This window comes from Apium graveolens, chromosome 7, assembly GCF_009905375.1.
Source record: "Apium graveolens cultivar Ventura chromosome 7, ASM990537v1, whole genome shotgun sequence".
Classification (NCBI taxonomy): domain Eukaryota; kingdom Viridiplantae; phylum Streptophyta; class Magnoliopsida; order Apiales; family Apiaceae; genus Apium; species Apium graveolens.
Window position 1 is genome coordinate 177,033,786 of NC_133653.1, and position 17,778 is coordinate 177,051,563.

Genomic DNA, 17,778 nt, shown 5'->3' on the forward strand with positions numbered 1-17,778 from the left:
ATCTATACTTTAACTAACTTAGACTCTAACGCTTGTTTTGCGCTTACTGACTCGCTTAAGTCACTCGGGTACCCTCGGCTCCACCATTTTTAATAATTTAACCTAACGAGTTTTAAGGCGATTCCTTCGCGAGTGTCTTACCAACTGCCTAACACACTTACCATAAATGTTTCATACATTAATTAACCCTTTTTGATCTTTAACCTATGTTTCAAAGTAAGGCGAGGGGAAAAGTTTCGTTCGCGAAACGCCGTTACATGAAACGGTCGTTTCTCCTAAACCGTGCATCGGAATCGAACGAACTACATATCAAAACGAAGCTCGTAACATGAGCTATCTAAAAATGGCAATGGTCATAATCTAGCAGGGGGTTCTCGGGTCCTAATGTTATGCACAAAAACAGTCTAAAGAAAATCGGACATTACGACGGCTATATTTACGCGATTTCCCAATTTTAAACCATTCAAAACCAACCCAATTCAACCACAAATCCAACATACAACCAACATCCATCCTTATCACATCATAACAACCCCAACCAATTCAATTTTAACATGCATACTTATGCCTAAGCTTAACTTTAACCATACTTAAGTTCTTTTAATCAAAATAACAACATTTACCATTCCATTTCAATACCATTTCAATCCCAAACTCTAAATCACAAACATCAAGCTACAATATCACCCTACTAATCAAAATCATCTTATAATACATATGAATCTAGGGTTTGGAGATGATATACCTTCCTTGAAGTGGTGGGAATAGCTAGGAAGCCTTAAGAAGCTTTGAGAAGTCTTAGGAATGCTTGGATCTTCAAGGAAAACAAGAAAAATTTCAAGTTAAAAACTTGAAAACACTATTCATTGTCTTCTTCTTTGATTAAATGAAGAAGATTGAGAAGGAATTGATGGCTTAAACTCATGATATAGCTCTAACTAAGCATGAAGATGATTAGGGAATTAACTCACCAATTTAGGAAGCTTGGATCTTTGATTTTGAATTTTCTTGCCTTTTGCAATAGTAAAAAGCCGAGAGCTCTCAAGAACAATGCCTTGGTTTCTTTTTGATTTTTATGAAGAATGAATTTGCTTGGCTTGGTTGATTTGTTTTTGTGTTTGATTTAGTCAATTACCTATTTGCCCTTGATTTTGTGTGGTTAAAAAGCCACTACATCTCCTTCCTTCCCATGTCATGCCTATGTCATGTTTTGATGTCATCCTTCCCTCTTTGTCCTCCTCTCATTGGTTGGGTGACATCACTCACTCTAATCCCTTTGATTAACTTCCTAATTGTTTGCCTAATGACCGCTGATCTGTTATACGGTTCGCTTAACTTTCGTTCTCGTTTATCGTTTGAAGAATCATACTCGGGATCTTATTACTTAGGTTCCCTTAACCTTTCTCAATACATTATATTCCTTTTTATGATCCTCTATTATAATCCTTTAATTTAAATCCTTTTTATCCTGTTACCTTATACTCAATTCTCTCTGTATCTAGTAGATTTCCGGGAAAAACCAAAGTGTTCGGAATTGGATTCTGACGATCTTTACATACACTCATATACCGTATAGAGTACTAATAAAATCTCATAATATCCATAACAGAACCCCTACATAGTGTGGCATGAAAAGTTTTCTCATTCAGCAAAAACACTATTCACAAGGGTTACAAAAAGTTGAAAATTTTGGGGGTTATTACAGGTTGGTTTTGTGATGTTTTTGGAATGGTAAATCTTGGTAATTAGTTAATGAACTTAAGTAAACTTTTAATTCATGATTGAGAAGTAGTATAAAGTGGAAACCTTGAGATATTGGGGATTTTGTAGTAGTTTATGGATGAAGTTTGGTTGTAACAATGATTGTGGGTTAATTGTGGATTGAATTGGAGTAGTATAAAATTTGGTAATCGCGTAAACATACCCGTCGTAATGCCCGATTTACTTTAGACTGTTTTTGTTCCTAACATCAGGACCCGTGAACTCACTGTTAGGTTTTGACCATTGCCATTATTAGATAGTTCATGTTATGAGCTTCGTTTTGATATGTGGTTCGTTTGAATCCGATGTACGGCTTAGGAGAAACGACCGTTTTAAGTAACGGCGCTTCGCGACCGAACCATTACCCCTCGCCTTACTTTGAAACCTTGGTTAAGGACCTTAATTGACTAATTGGAGTATGAAACAATTATGTAAAGTGTATTAGGAAGTTGGTAGGGTACTCCCGAAATAATCGCCTTAAAATTCTTAATGGTTAATTTATTAAAAATGGTGGAGGCAAGGGTACTCGAACGACTTATGTGATTCGTTAGGCGTAGAAGTGACCATAATCGAACGTTAGTGTTCAATTGGTTAAAGTCTAGTTTCTTAAGCGACCGGGGTTTAATTCCGACTTATGTTATTGTTCATAGGTTATCGGACCCACTCTAAGCTTAGTTCTATCCGGGAACACTCAGGTAAGTTTTCTACCCGTTATACTGTTGTTGTGATGTAAATATATGTATATGCAATATCTTGTGATAAGTGCATGATTTTTATTAGCAAATCTTATGATATATTGGAGCATATGATATGGTATATATGCATGTCTGTTTCGTAATCTTTATATCTAATTGTTGATTCAATTGCCTATAAGTTGCATAATACCTATGCTAGAGATAAGCAGTAGTTGCGTATACCCTTAGTATAGGGGACCCAAAGGTGAACATTTTCTAAACCGGGAGTCGATGTTCCCGCGTATATTATATATATATATATATATATATATATATATATATATAGTTTTTATTAATGAATATTACTTGGAATATTCATTCGAGGACTTATGACTCTGTTATTCTATTTTAATGAATATTACTTTGAATATTCATTCGAGGATTTATGACTCTATTTATTCTATTTAATGAATATTATTTTGAATATTCATTCGAGGACTTATGACTTCGATTATTTACTAAATAATATTCTTTATTTTATTAAAAAATAATGTTTCGATAATCAAACTTATTTTCGATTATTCAAATAAAGATAGTACTTTCGTATAAGTATATCTTTGGTTATTTAATATTCATTTCAAGTATGAGTTTTAAAACTTCTACTTCAAATTATTTATATAGAGATTATCCTTATGGGAATATTATTTAAATAATAATATTAAGATATTTTCTAATATATTGGGACTGATTTATTTTATTAAATCAGCACTACTCCAAACATTCTTAAAAGTGTTTTCGAGTCTTCAAAATGATTTTAAAAGTTAGAGCGGATCCCAAAACTCATTTTTATATTTAAGATCTTCCTTTCAAATGGGATTTAAATGCTCGCTCAAAACCTGAGGGATCCGGCTCTGTGGTGTATTTATATTCGCAACAAGGTTGCTGTTTTGATAAATGAATTGATTACTTACCCAACGTTCGGGAAGTAAGTCCATCTATTGAGTCGGCATAAGCAACATGGGCTCAGTGGGCGTCCATGAAAGTGTAAGTGGCTCAGTGGGAGTCCATCAAATGCGTAAGTGGCTGAGTGGCAGTCCAGCATAAGGTCCTATTACGGCCAGGGTGATGACCAGTGGGGAATTCGTCCATCTACTAGTAGAAAAGGTTACTTATTGGTATCTTTGCCTGATCAGCAAGATATCAGGTTTATGCCAAGGTTTTCTCCTTTCCAAATTCATTGGATATTACAACTCTGTTTATAATTTTCATACCAGAGGTTTTCAAGGAGTGTATGAAATGTATATATATATAGGTGTATATATATATCGGGACTTAATGAAGTATCTCGTAACTTCATTATTTATAATGATATTTCAAGGATTGAATCTATTCAAATCTTATCTTGTAGTCTCATCTATGTGATGAACTTTTGAAACGGATTATACCTTGAACGGTGGTAGTTCAAGTAGTATTCGGAAAAGATATAAGTATATTGGAGTATCTTGTAACTTCATCTTTTAAACTTATATCTAGTAAATGATTATCTTGTGCATGTCAAAGATTTTCAGAAAAACGTTGAGACAAGGTTAGATATATGAGATCACCTTGCAACGATATTTTTATACAGTTATAAACTGGAACTCTGTGTATATTATACATGTCAGAGGATTTCAAAGATGGTGAAAAGTATATATGTATATATACTGAATATTTTGCGACTTGGTCGCGTTAAGATATCAGCTTGGTTCATTTCTTCTTGACCAAGACTTTCATGAGTACTATGAGAATGCTCATATATTGTTAATTATTATACATATTATTTCGGTGGGCTTGTTGCGCACCCTTGCTTTCTTCTTTCATCACACAATAACAGATAGAAAAGATGAACATGACCAAGCTCCCAATTCGCAAGCGGTTAGGAAACGTTCCGCGGTTTTCTGGAGGCGTTGATGCCGCAGTGAGTTAGGAATTACCAATAGGCTAGGCTTTCAACTATTAATGAACAAGACTTATGTATATTATAAATTGTAATAATGGAAAAGAAAATGTAAATTTATTCAGAAACCCTTTTAAGGTGTAATGGCATATAATTGTGGAATAAAATGACTCGTGTTATTTTTGGATATTCATCTCTGAGACTATAACTTGTGGTGTGTGTGTTTATTGTGGGGTCACAGTACGGAGTAGTTGAGTGTTAATTAAGATTGGGTGTTATTAAGGGAAATTGAACTCGTGACAACCTGAATCCCCGACCCCGGATTTGGGGGTGTTACAGCTTGACTCATCATCGATCGCACTATGTGCAACAAGGTATGAAGTCTCCTCTCAGAATCTCTATTCCATTGAGGTGTTCCAGAAGGAGTAAGTTATGATACACTATCACACACTTCAAGAAACTCTTGAAATTGAGGTTTAAGTATTCTCCTCCACGATCTGATCTTAAAACTTTTATACTTTTCCCTTGTTTTCTTTTCTACTTCGGCCTTATATTCTTTGAACATTTCAAAAGAATCGGATTTGTTCTTCATAAGAACCACATATCCATATCTACTGAAATCATCATTAATATGGCTTAACGACAATGCTAGAGGTAATGTTTGATTTGAGTCAACTTAGAACATATAAATTGTTAACTAATTGTACAACATTATAAGTCTTATCATTGAAATAGAATAAACAACTATTGTTTATTTAATTAAAATGAAAACCTTTCTTGTCCTGACAAGAAATTGACTTAATGTAACCGCTAAAGGCAGGCACGTAATAACAATTTATCAAGTTCTCAATCTCACCTTATGGGAAACATTAGGTATCGAGTTCCTTCAACTAGAGCAACGACTTTTGCTCCAATTCTAACCCTATACCTGAATCTTGACCATTGCTAGTCTTCTTCTTTAGATCTTCCAAATAAGCTCGACAATTTAACTTCCATTCATCCAGTTATTTCCACAGAAATGACAATCATCTCCTTTAGCAACACCACTATTAGGCTTCAAAAGCCCTTTGGGATTGTACTTTGGTTTGGCACCGAATAAGATCAAATCTTCACCTTGTCTGTCCACTTTCCTTTCCCATTTGCATTCCATGTGTACATCATCAATATGGACGTAATTCATGCATTTACCGTGTTATTTTCAGCAGTTCTAAACATGCTTAACAACTCAGTGAGTGTCCTGTCTATCTCATTCCTTTTGTTCTTAACAAACTGAGAATATAAGTTGTTCAAAGATCGTTTGATCAAATCAAGCTGAGTCTCTAGACCATTCTTGAAACTCAAAATATCAAGGTACATATGCCTATCACCTTTAGAACATGTGGTCCAACCGGATATGATTCTCCCATTAATGCAAAAGTATGGTGTCTTATTATTGTCAAATCTTTCTGACGAGCCTATCTTTCAAACATCTTTTGAAGGTGCTCAATCAAATCATAAGCATCATTATGCTCTTGTTGCTTCTAAAGCTCAGCACTCATAATTACAAGCATGAGACATGAAACATCAGTTGCATAATTAATTTGCTTCTGGTAAGCATTTTGTTCTGCACATGTTTTATTCTCAGCTAGAAGAAATAAGGTGTTGGATTTTAATCGCAGCGGAGGCATGGTAAAACACTTTTACACATATAAAATCCAAATAAAAGCATATAAATCGTGGTAAAAATGTAGGGATCGATTACTAACCTTTAATAGTGATCCAAAAGCAACGATTGGAGATCCTTAGCAGCTGCTCCTCAAACGTGAAGCACTTCACCGGTATCCACCAAGAAAACGATGCTAAGGAGGAGGAGGAGGTGAAGAGAATTAGGTTTTATAAAATTTTGGGGTTCTTGGGTTAGAATAAAAATAGGGTTTATAATAGTATATTTATAGGCAAAATTTTCAGCTGAAATTTTCCCATAAATATTATTATTATTATCCCATTTATTATTCTCATTAATAATTAAAACACCTTTTAATTATTAATTCTTTTTCTAAACACTTTAGAAATAATTCTCTCTTTTGATTTAATTTCCAAAAATTAAATCATTAATTAATAATATTAAGAACTTTTCTTAATTAATTTATAATTAATTAAATCTCATTTAATCAATTATTAAATTTTCCAATTAATTATTTATTTCATAAATAAATAATTATTAGCCATTATTAATTAATTCCTCCACCATTAAATCATTCTCTTTTTATGGTGTGACCATGTAGGTTCAATATTAAGCCGGTAGTAGAAATAAATAATAATAAAACTATTTTATCATTATTTATATAAATTCTCTAATTTATTAAATATGATTAATTAATTAATCATATTTATTCTACATCGTGAGGGATACTTCTCAGCATATCGCGACTATCCGGATAATATGAATTCACTGCTTAGAATACCAAGAACCTATTCAGTGAATAGTTACCGTACAAGAAACTCCTTCTACCCTACAATGTCCCGATTAAATACAAGGCATGGATCTTGTGTCAAGCCTATCTAATTTAATCACTTGCTTACCATTTACTATGCTTAGTTCTATGCAAATCAGAAACTCCTTTCTAATTTCATTCACTCTGGCCAGAGATTCCTGAACTAGCATAAGTGGATCAGCCTTGAACATTCGCTTCCTTCACTGGAAGGGGTAGATCCTTTATTGATCATACACTATCTTCGTGTACAAATTCCTATACCCAGTAGAGCCCTAATAATTGTCCCTGGAGACTAAGAACTAAACCAAAGCATAGTTCAGTGTACACAAGATGACTATGATGACCTCAAGTCTAAGGATACTTGTACAACTATCACTATGTGAACAACTGCTGACACGTGAGTGAACTCCATCAGTTGTTCAGCTGTGCGAGTCATGTTCAGTGAACTTATTCTATAATAAGCACCTACATACTAGCTATAGTGTCACCACACAAATGTCTATGAGAACAGACATCCTTCATAATGAAGCAAGCATAGTATGTACTGATCTTTGCGGATTATTAATTACCAGTTAGTAATCCTATGATCAGGAACTATTTAAGTTTAGAGTTATCATCTTTTCGGTCTCACTATTATGATCTCATCATAATCCATAAAAAGCTTTACTCTAAACTATGGTATATCTTATTTAAACACTTAAATAGATAGAGCCCGTAATAAAAACAAATCTTTTATTAATATCAATGAAATCAAAACAGATAAAAGTTATTCCTAAATCCTAATACATGATTGGACTTAGGACATATTCCTTTCATAAGGAAGGGGTTTGAGTGACATCCTTGAACCCGAGGACAATCCTCAAGTTCCCATGTCAATCGAGGAAATTATTTCACGTTAGCTTGTCCTTCTCAAGGACTATTACATAGAGAAGTTATTTGTGTTATTTGTCATTTGATATCTACAATATTAAAGTGCATAAAATGACTTAGTCTATAGATGATTATTAAATTATGTTCAAGTGATTATTCATATATATATATATTCACAATATATATCTCCCACTATTTTTATGAAATCAATAGCCCTAACTATTAATTCGGAAAAAATATCTTCTATATCCTTTCTAGTGAGCCAAAATCCATATTTCACCACGCGTTATGTCAGCTTTGGCTTTTCTCCTAAAACATGATTATTTAGGTAGACAACATTTGTCAATTATATCAACTATATAACTCTTGGATAGCTTGGTGGAACAACATTTGTTCATATTTATCTAATAAATCTCGCCAAACTCTATGTCTCTAACTTCACAATTCTATTGTGATAACTTAGTTAAGTTAAACCCAATAGTCAAAAAGTATCAATATACTTCAACACATCTCCCACGATATATAGGAGTACTTCGCTTTGGCGAACCCACTCCTGTACGATCTAGGGGTTAACGCATTGGACTCATTGGAAGACATCTGATCAACTTAATATTAACTTTAGGGTTTTTTAATTTTAAAACGATCATGATCCCATCATAAAAAGATTCCCAATTTTTCCTTGAATAAAATACTTCAAATCAATATCCATCAATGGTTTGATTTCCAGGTAGTGAGGGAGTCACAACGGTCTCGCTTAAAACCCACAACCTTACAAGTTTAATGAACTCGCTTTTGACAAAATTGCCTCATGTCAGAAACAAAGAAAATTTGTATTTTATTCCGTGTTCCATAAACACGAGAATCTCATAATCGTTTGTTCATTTTAAAATCTTAAATCGTTACATATTTTATCTTGTTTAGCAAGCATGGTGTAACAACCCCCACTTCCGGACTATTAATTCTGAAACACAACTAATACAAAATAGAATTTCTTGATCAAAAATCCTATTACAATGGTGACTATTATAAAAACGCAGCTAAAAACGGAAGTCCAAAAGTCAATCTACTCCAATTCTCAGTCCTCGAACTCCAATGCTATCCAACTCGAATTTTAGACGAAACCTGAAATATTAAAAGGGGGTGAGCTACAAAGCCCAGCAAGTACAAATTGAGTAACTATTTAACTGTAAACAATGGGTATTTTTAATAAAAAGATTTTTCTCAAAACAGTAATAATTTTGTAAAAACAATTTCTAAAATAAATCCAACCCAAAGTTTTATATTTAAAATTTCAGAATTTAAAATAGAAGAGAGCAGATTTTTATAACATATCAGAATAGAGTAAAACAGAATGAAACGATAATTCTTATAAATACCACAGTCTTGATCTACGAGCACACTTTTCCAGTAGCCGGCATCTAATTCTTATTCTTATTCTTTATACCACACTTTGCTAGTGGTCGACATCTAAAGTTCAATAATTACGCGCCCTTAATAGGTATCTAAAGTTGCACACTGATGCGCCTACTAAGGGTATCTAAGGCTAGTTCCGGAACTATAACGTAAATTACGAACGGGGTCGAAAATGTAGAGACTGGGTTTCAAAAGATTCTCGTATTTTATTTCTTATACAGTTCGAAACAGAATTCTTATATCTTATACGAAATTTGAAAATCAGAGTATCAAATTTTTTTCGAAAATAAAAGCAAGTCAAAAAGTACTTACCTCAAAGCCTGACCAGATCTGAATAAAGCCTTTTTGACCCTCTAAATGACGTTATCTTGGAAATCATAAACCAACAAAATTATAGAGAACGAAAAGACCTTTCTGAAAAGTCCAGGATCACTGAATTCTGACTTACGATGAATTTTCTACAAATTTTAAAAGATTGTTGATTTATGCTGAGAAGAGCCCTACGAATTTTGATATTAAAAACGAGGAATACGAATATGGTGTATTTATAACGACACAAAACCCTATATCTTAACCTACAAGTTACCCATATTATAATCTAATCCAAGTTTTAGGCCCATTAGACTAATTCAATTTTAAATTCCAATCCTTATCCAATTTTAATTATTTTTATTCTATTATTCAATTATTAATCTAATTCTAAGAATTATGGGATATTACACATGGCATGGGTCTTGTATCTAATACATACATTCTTAATCTAATTAAGCATGCATCTTAATAAACTACTCTACACATACATTCATCATATGCGCATATATATGTAAAGTGCAATAAATAAACGTGGTTGGTTATGGCTTCATCCTATGTGATCTTTATCAAGCTAATGACAAAGATCTAGGTCAATCGAAGGTGGAAAATAAATACAGGCTAACTATTACATGTCTCCTTTCTTGTATTGCTTCCTTGGATGGCCTCCGTGTGGGATTACCCTTGATCTTCAAATCTTCCTCATGTACATTACAAGAATGAAATATTAAAACTAATCTAATGAACTTACAAGAAGAACTCGAGTTACATTCGAGATTTAATAATTACAAGATTAAACGACATGCAAGCCGTATTTGAAAAACCAAAATCATTAACCTAAGGTCATAAGCCATAACCATCCACCATGCTCAATTACCACAAAATAACATGTTAAAACACATGATCTGATTTTAGCATATCATACCCATCATGATCTAATCATAAAAACCTGTAATAACCCCAATTTTTGGAAATTTTTGAAACCCTTATGAATAGTGATTTTGCAGATTATGCTGAATAAGAAAACTTTTCATGCCACACTATGTAGGGGTTCTGTTATTGATATTCTGAGATTTTATTAGTATTCTATATGGTATATAAGTGTATGTAAAGATCGTCAGAATCCAATTCCGAACACTTTGATTTTTCCCGGAAATCCACTAGATACGGAAAGAATTGAGTATAAGGTAACAGGATAAAAAGGATTTAAATAAAAGGATTATAAGAGAGGATCATAAAAGGATTAGAATGTATTGAGAAAGGTTAAGGAAACCCAGGTAATAAGATCTCGGGTATGATCCCTCAAACGATAAACGAAAACGAAAGTTAAGCGAACCGTATAACAGATCAGCGGTCATTAGGCAAACAATTAGGAAGTTAATCAAGGAGGTTAGGGATGATGAGTTCATCCAACCAATAAGGAGAGGACAAGTAAGGGATGATGATACAATAAGGTGATGTAAGCATGACATAGGAGGGAAGGAGGTGTGGATGAATGATAACCACACAAAGTTCAAGGTTATTAAGGTAATTAACCAAAATCTAAATAAAAACAACCAACCAAAAATCAAATCAAAGTAAAAACACAAAAATCTCTCTTTCTTCCAAGCTTGCTCTCGGCTTTTCTTCTTTTTCAAAGAAGAAATTTCCAAAAATCAAGTTCCAAGCATTGTTAAATCACAAGGTAATTATCTATGGTTCCTTGTACATAGATATGGATATCCTATAAGTTTAAGCTTCTAATTCCTTCACAATCTCTTCCAATAAATCAAGGAAGAAGATGGTGAATAGTAACCTTCAAGAAATAACTTTGGTTTTCTTGATTTTTTTTATGAAAGTTCAAGGTAGCTTAAGCATAGATCAAGGCTTCTTTAGGCTTCCTAGCTACTCACATCACTTCAAGGAAGGTATATCATCTCCAAACCCTAGCTTTACATTGTATATTAGAATGATTTTGGTTGTTATGGTAATAAAGTAGCTTAATGCTTGTTGGTTTAAAGTTTGGGTTGGAATGGTGGTGAATTGAATGTTGAAATCTTATGGTTTGGTTAAAGGATTTAAGTATAGCTAAATTCAAGTTTAAGAATAAGTATAAATTGTTAATGTTGAGTTTTGGGGCTGTTATGATGGAGTTTTGATTGGGTTGTGAATTGGGGTTGAATTGTGGTGGATTTGCAATGGTATAAAATTGGGAAATCGCGTAAACATAGCCGTCGTAATGTCCGATTTACTTTAGACTGCTTTTGTTCATAACATTAGGACCCGAGAACTCCCTGATAGGTTTTGACCATTGCCATGTTTAGATATTTCATGTTATGAGCTTCGTTTTGATATGTGGTTCGTTTGATTCCGATGTACGGTTTAGGAGAAACGGCCGTTTTAAGTAACGACGTTTCGCGAACGAAACATTACCCCTCGCCTTACTTTGAAACATAGGTTAAAGACCTAAAAAGGGTTAATTAGTGTATGAAACAATTATGTTAAGTGTGTTAGGCAGTTGGTAAGACACTCGCGAAGGAATCGCCTTAAAACTCGTAATGGTTAAATTATTAAAAATGGTGGAGCCGAAGGTACTCGAGTGACTTAAGAGAATCAGTAAGCGCAAAGCGAGCGTTAGAGTCTATTTTGGTTAAAGTATAGATTTACAAGTGACTTTGGTTTAATTCCAACTCACATGTTATTTATAGGTTACCAGACTCGTCCCAAGCCATTAATAACCCTCAGTCGCTCAGGCAAGTTTTCTACCCGTATAACTGTTGTTGTGATGTATATGTGTATATGCATGATCTTGCGATAAATGCATATTGGTTATTTGCAAATTCTTGCGATATATTGTAGCATGTGATATGGTATATATGCATGTCTATTTCATATTCTTGATTTATATATCTGTTGGTTCAAATGCTTATAGTTGCATAATACCTATGCTAGAGATAAGCAGTATTTGAGTTTACCATTAGTATAGGGGATCAAAAGGTGAACATATTTCTAAACCGGGAGTCGATGTTCCCGAGTATAATATATATATTTTATATATATATGGTTATAGTTTTCAAAACTATTAATCGAATAAGGTTTATTCGATAACTTTAACTTTATTTTATTTATTGAATATTATTTTGAATATTCATCCGAGGACTTATGACTCCTTTTATTGTATTAATTGAATATTATTTTGAATATTCATCCGAGAACTTATGACTCCTTTTATTGTATTAATTGAATATTATTTCGAATATTCATTTGAGGGTTTATGACTCAGTTTATATTATTTAATGATTATTAATTGGATATTCATTTGAGGATGTATGACTCCTTTATTTTATTTAATGAATATTATTTATAATATTAATTCGAGGTATTATGACTCCACTTATTATTTAATAATATTCTTTATTTTATTAAAGAATAATGTTCGATAATCAAACTTCCTTTTGATTATTCAAACAAAGATATTACTTTCGTATAAGGATATCTTTGATTATTTACTATTCATTTCAAGTATAAGTTTTCCAACTTCTACCTCAATTATTCTTTATGGGAATATTATTTAAATAATAATATTCAGATATTTTCTAAATATATTGGGACTGATTTATTTTATTAAATCAGCATTACTCCAAACACTCTTTAAAGTGTTTTCGAGTCTTCAAAATGATTTTTAAAAGTTAGAGCGGATCCCAAAACTCATTTTTTTTATATTTAAGATCTTCCTTTTAAAGGGGATTTAAATACTCGCTCAAAACCTGAGGGATCTGGCTCTATGGTGTATTTTATATTCGCAACAAGGTTACAGTTTTGGTAAATGAATTGATTACTTACCCAACATTCGGGAAGTAAGTCCATCTATCGAGTCGGCATAAGCAACATGGGCTCAGTGGGCGTCCATGATAGTGTAAGTGGCTCAGTGGGAGTCCATCAAATGCATAAGTGGCTGAGTGGAAGTCCAGCATAAGGTCCTATTGCGGCCAGGGTGATGACCAGTGGGGAATTCGTCCATCTACTAGTAGAAAAGGTTACTTATTGGTATCTTTGCCTGATCAGCAAGATATCGGGTTTATGCCACAATTTTTTTTTTCTTTCCAAAAAAATTCATTGGATGTTACAAACTCTGTTCATACCTTACATGACAGAGGTTTTCAGGAAATGTATGAAGAAGATGTATATGTGGATATATATATATATATATATATATATATCAGAACTTAATGAAGTATATCATAACTTCATTTCCTTCAAAATATTTCAAAGATTGAATCTATTCAAGTCTTATCTTGTAGTCTCATCAGTGTGATGAACTTTTGAAACTAATTATAACTTGAACGGTGGTAGTTCAAGTAGTATTCGGAAAAGATATAAGTATATTGGAGTATCTTGTAACTTCATCTTTTAAACTTATATCTAGTAAATGATTATCTTATGCATATCAAAGACTTTCAGAAAAACGTTGAGACAAGGTTAGATATATGAGATCACCTTGCAACGATATTTATTTTTATACAGTTCTAAACTGGAACTCTGTGTATATTATGCATGGAAGAGGACTTCCAAGATTTTGAAAAGTATATATGTATGTATACTAAATATTTTGCGACTTCATCGTATTAAGATATCAAACTTGGTTCATTTCTTTTGACCAAGACTTTCATGAGTACTATGAGAAGGCTCATATATTGTTAATCATTATACATATTATTTTGGTGGGCTTGCTGCTCACCCTTGCTTCTTCTTTCATCACACAACAACAGATAGAAAAGATGAACAAGACCAAGCTTCCAATTCGCAAGCGGTTAGGAAACGTTCCGCAGTTTTCTGGAAGCGTTGATGCTGCCGTAGCTGAGGTAGGAGCTACCAATAGGCTAGGCTTTCAACTTTTGATGTACCGGATTTATGTATATTTATGAATTGTAATAATGGCAAAGAATATGTAAATTTATTCAGAAAACCTTTTAAGGTGTATTGGCAGATAATTGTGGAATAAAATGACTTGTGATTATTTTTGGATATTCATCTATGAGACTATAACTTGCGGTGTGTGTGTTTATTGTGAGGTCACAGTACAGAGTAGTTGATTATTTATTAAGATTGGATGTTTTAAGGGAAATGGAACTCGTGACAACCCGGATCCCCGACCCCGGATTTGGGGGTGTTACAAAACCAAATATTAAAAAAATCAGAAATTCGAAATTAAATCTGATAACATTAAATCACAAATTACTGGGCCTAAACGACGTCAAACAAAAAACATATATATACATCAGTATATATACAGATTATATAATCATCATATGATTATACAACTCTCATGAATATCATATATTCAAAACATATATATACATACGCATATATAAACAAAACAACATACAAAACATACAAAATCGCATACATAACAGTCATGGAATATTTGTATACATGTTATCATCATAAAACCAGTAAACACATAAACGAATTAAATGCTTTTCGCAAGTAGCTCTGATGTCATTGTTGGGTTTCGAGCACCTAAACGCAACGAAAACAGTAATTAAAAACGTAAAGAAAACAGAATTTTCGAAATCCACCGCAGGATCCATGCGAAAAACATATATTTAATTCGTAGATTAGATTGTTTACCTTATGAAGCTTTACTAATTGGTTGACTAATGGAGATCCAAAACTTGTTCAATCACCACGCATCCCGCTCTCGCGATCTACGCTCTATCGGTATCCACACGAATGCTTGAACTCAAGGATTGAATGTGTACTAGCACAAACTCGTTTCTTCTTGCTCTCTCCATCTTCTCTCTTGGTGGCTAGGGTTTTAGTAAAAGTCTTGCTTGTAAAATCAGCCACACAAGAGATATTATATAGAGAGTAGAAAAATGAACTATAACTCTTAACTAATTAGGAGTTATTATTAATTCAAAATTCCTATTTGTATTATAATTAAGTCTCACTTAATTATTTAACAAATAAATTTCATAATTAATATTAGCAAATTCGAATATCAATATTTATCTAATTAATTAAGTCATACTTAATTAATATTATAAATAATTCGAATTACTTTAATATAATTTAAATCCAATTTAAATTTAATAATTCTTCAAGCATTCTTATTGTGTGATCCTATAGATTATTATTACGTTGGCAACGAATTTTAAATCTAATTTAAAATCGTAAACAATGAGCGACATCTAGTAATACATCATTGCTACCAAAGTAATAATAATTGAATCGGTGATCTATTAAACCTTTCGTGAATAATGTATAATGTAATATAATCTCTTTAACCACATATTATAGAGTAAACTAGAGACAGGTAATGTGTCATCCTAATCAATGTTTAATCCAGGTTTCCTTGATCAATGAGTAGACTATCATATCAAATCAACATTTGAGTGTGACCACGCATTTCGTAGTCTAGCTCACACAAGAGACCAATAATATCACTCCTAAAATAGGAGGGTTGAATCTCATCTAGATCATTCATATTTCTCATGCGATTCATAATATACCCAATGTCCACTTTTATCATTACCCGGTCAAGGATAACTTTTAATGGAATCAATGTATATTAATTCTCGTATATAAATATAATGACTTCAGGTCTAAGGACCATTACATCATTATCACTGTGAGAATTACTTATGACACAACAGACATGTAGAATCTCACATCGGGTCTGTCCAGCACCATGTACATATACATCTGCCTGTGTCTTTAACTTTAGTATCACTATACCTATGATCAATGAGATGCGATCATCAGTCAACAAACACGCTAGTCTTAATACATTATTATTGTCCTTTAATAATAATACTCGACTAGGGACCTTTAGGAATATTGATACTATTCTCATAATCTCATTTGTAAGTCAAGTACTTAGAGATATAGAATTGCATATCATATTTCAAGGATATTTATTAATCTAACATTTATATCACAGTAAATTAATAATTAATAAATTATAAAGTGAATAATCGATAGAATATAAATATTAATAATCCTAATATCTTAAACTAAAATATCATAGTGTTGTCTCTAGGGCACAAACACTAACAGAAGATGCTGATGAAATTGGCATGGACATAGGGGGAGATGCGGGAACTAGATCATCCACAAGCACTCTAGGATGGATGTTCACTAAAGATTGTAGTGATCATCATTTTAAATCCAAACTATTCAAGATGATTCATCAGACTTAATCAGCCATTCAAGCCACCACTAGTGCCAATACCAAATGTCTTCTACAAGCCCATCTTGAATCTCTGCAACTGCACAAAATTCAATCTCTCAAGCAAAGTCAAGATGTGGATGAAATCAAGAGCACTATTGATCAAGTCAAGAAGGACATCAATGACAAAATGAAGTACAAACTTCCTGAGTCCAAAATGAAAGACATTCACCAGAAAATTAGGAAGGACTTTGACTTCGGTAAAAATATTGAAACATTGGATTCAAGGTTGACAGCAGTGGAGAATTTAATTACCAAGGTTCTTGTCAATCAAGTGCATCAGACACTTCTTCTTCAAAAAATGGTGGCTGCTCAAACTTCAACCCCTGCCTTACTTGATGATAACAAAAAGGGGAGAAGGATGTGCATGTCCAAGTCAGTAAGGTAATAATTTCAGTCATTGCCCTCACAAATCCACCAATGTTTGACAATATTGATTTGATCAACTTAGCAGCAGCTGAACTCAAGCTGAAAAAGTAACAAAAGAAATTTAATGAAAGAATTGAGAAGGAATTTGGTCCAATTTCCAATAAAGACAAATCTGTGAAGCACTCTACTCAATTGAGACCAATTCCAATAGATGAAATGAAGTTGGGAAACATGGAAAGAGGTCAAATCTCATCTAAAAGACATCAACAGGCCATTGTGATTTTGAAGCCTAAGAAACACTCATCCAAACACTCAAGAAAAAATCCAATGGACCTAGTCTATTCAACTCCTAAGCCTGATGAAAAGAAGCTGCTTGGTCACTCTATTGCAAATCACAAAGATCCAAGAGATTCAGTTTTGAAGAAAAGGGTAGCAAAGATTTATAGGCATGGAAAACTAATTTGTGTGATGGTTGGACATCCTCAATTTGGAGAAGTCAGAAGAGAAGAGAGACTGAGCTCAAATCTCAGAAAAAAGTAGGTTGACTTAGAAGCAAAGAAACAAGCTGAAAAGCATGCTACCAAGTCAGAAACTGAGAAGCCTGCCACCATTATTGAGACTGAGAAGTATGAGGAACCAAAGCAGAAATCATGAAAAGGGTATAGAAAGGAGAGAGCCAAAAGGAAGCTGATATTTGAAGAAGAAAAGGAAGAACCAAAGCCAACTCAGTCTACTACCACAAATCAAATAAATATGCCC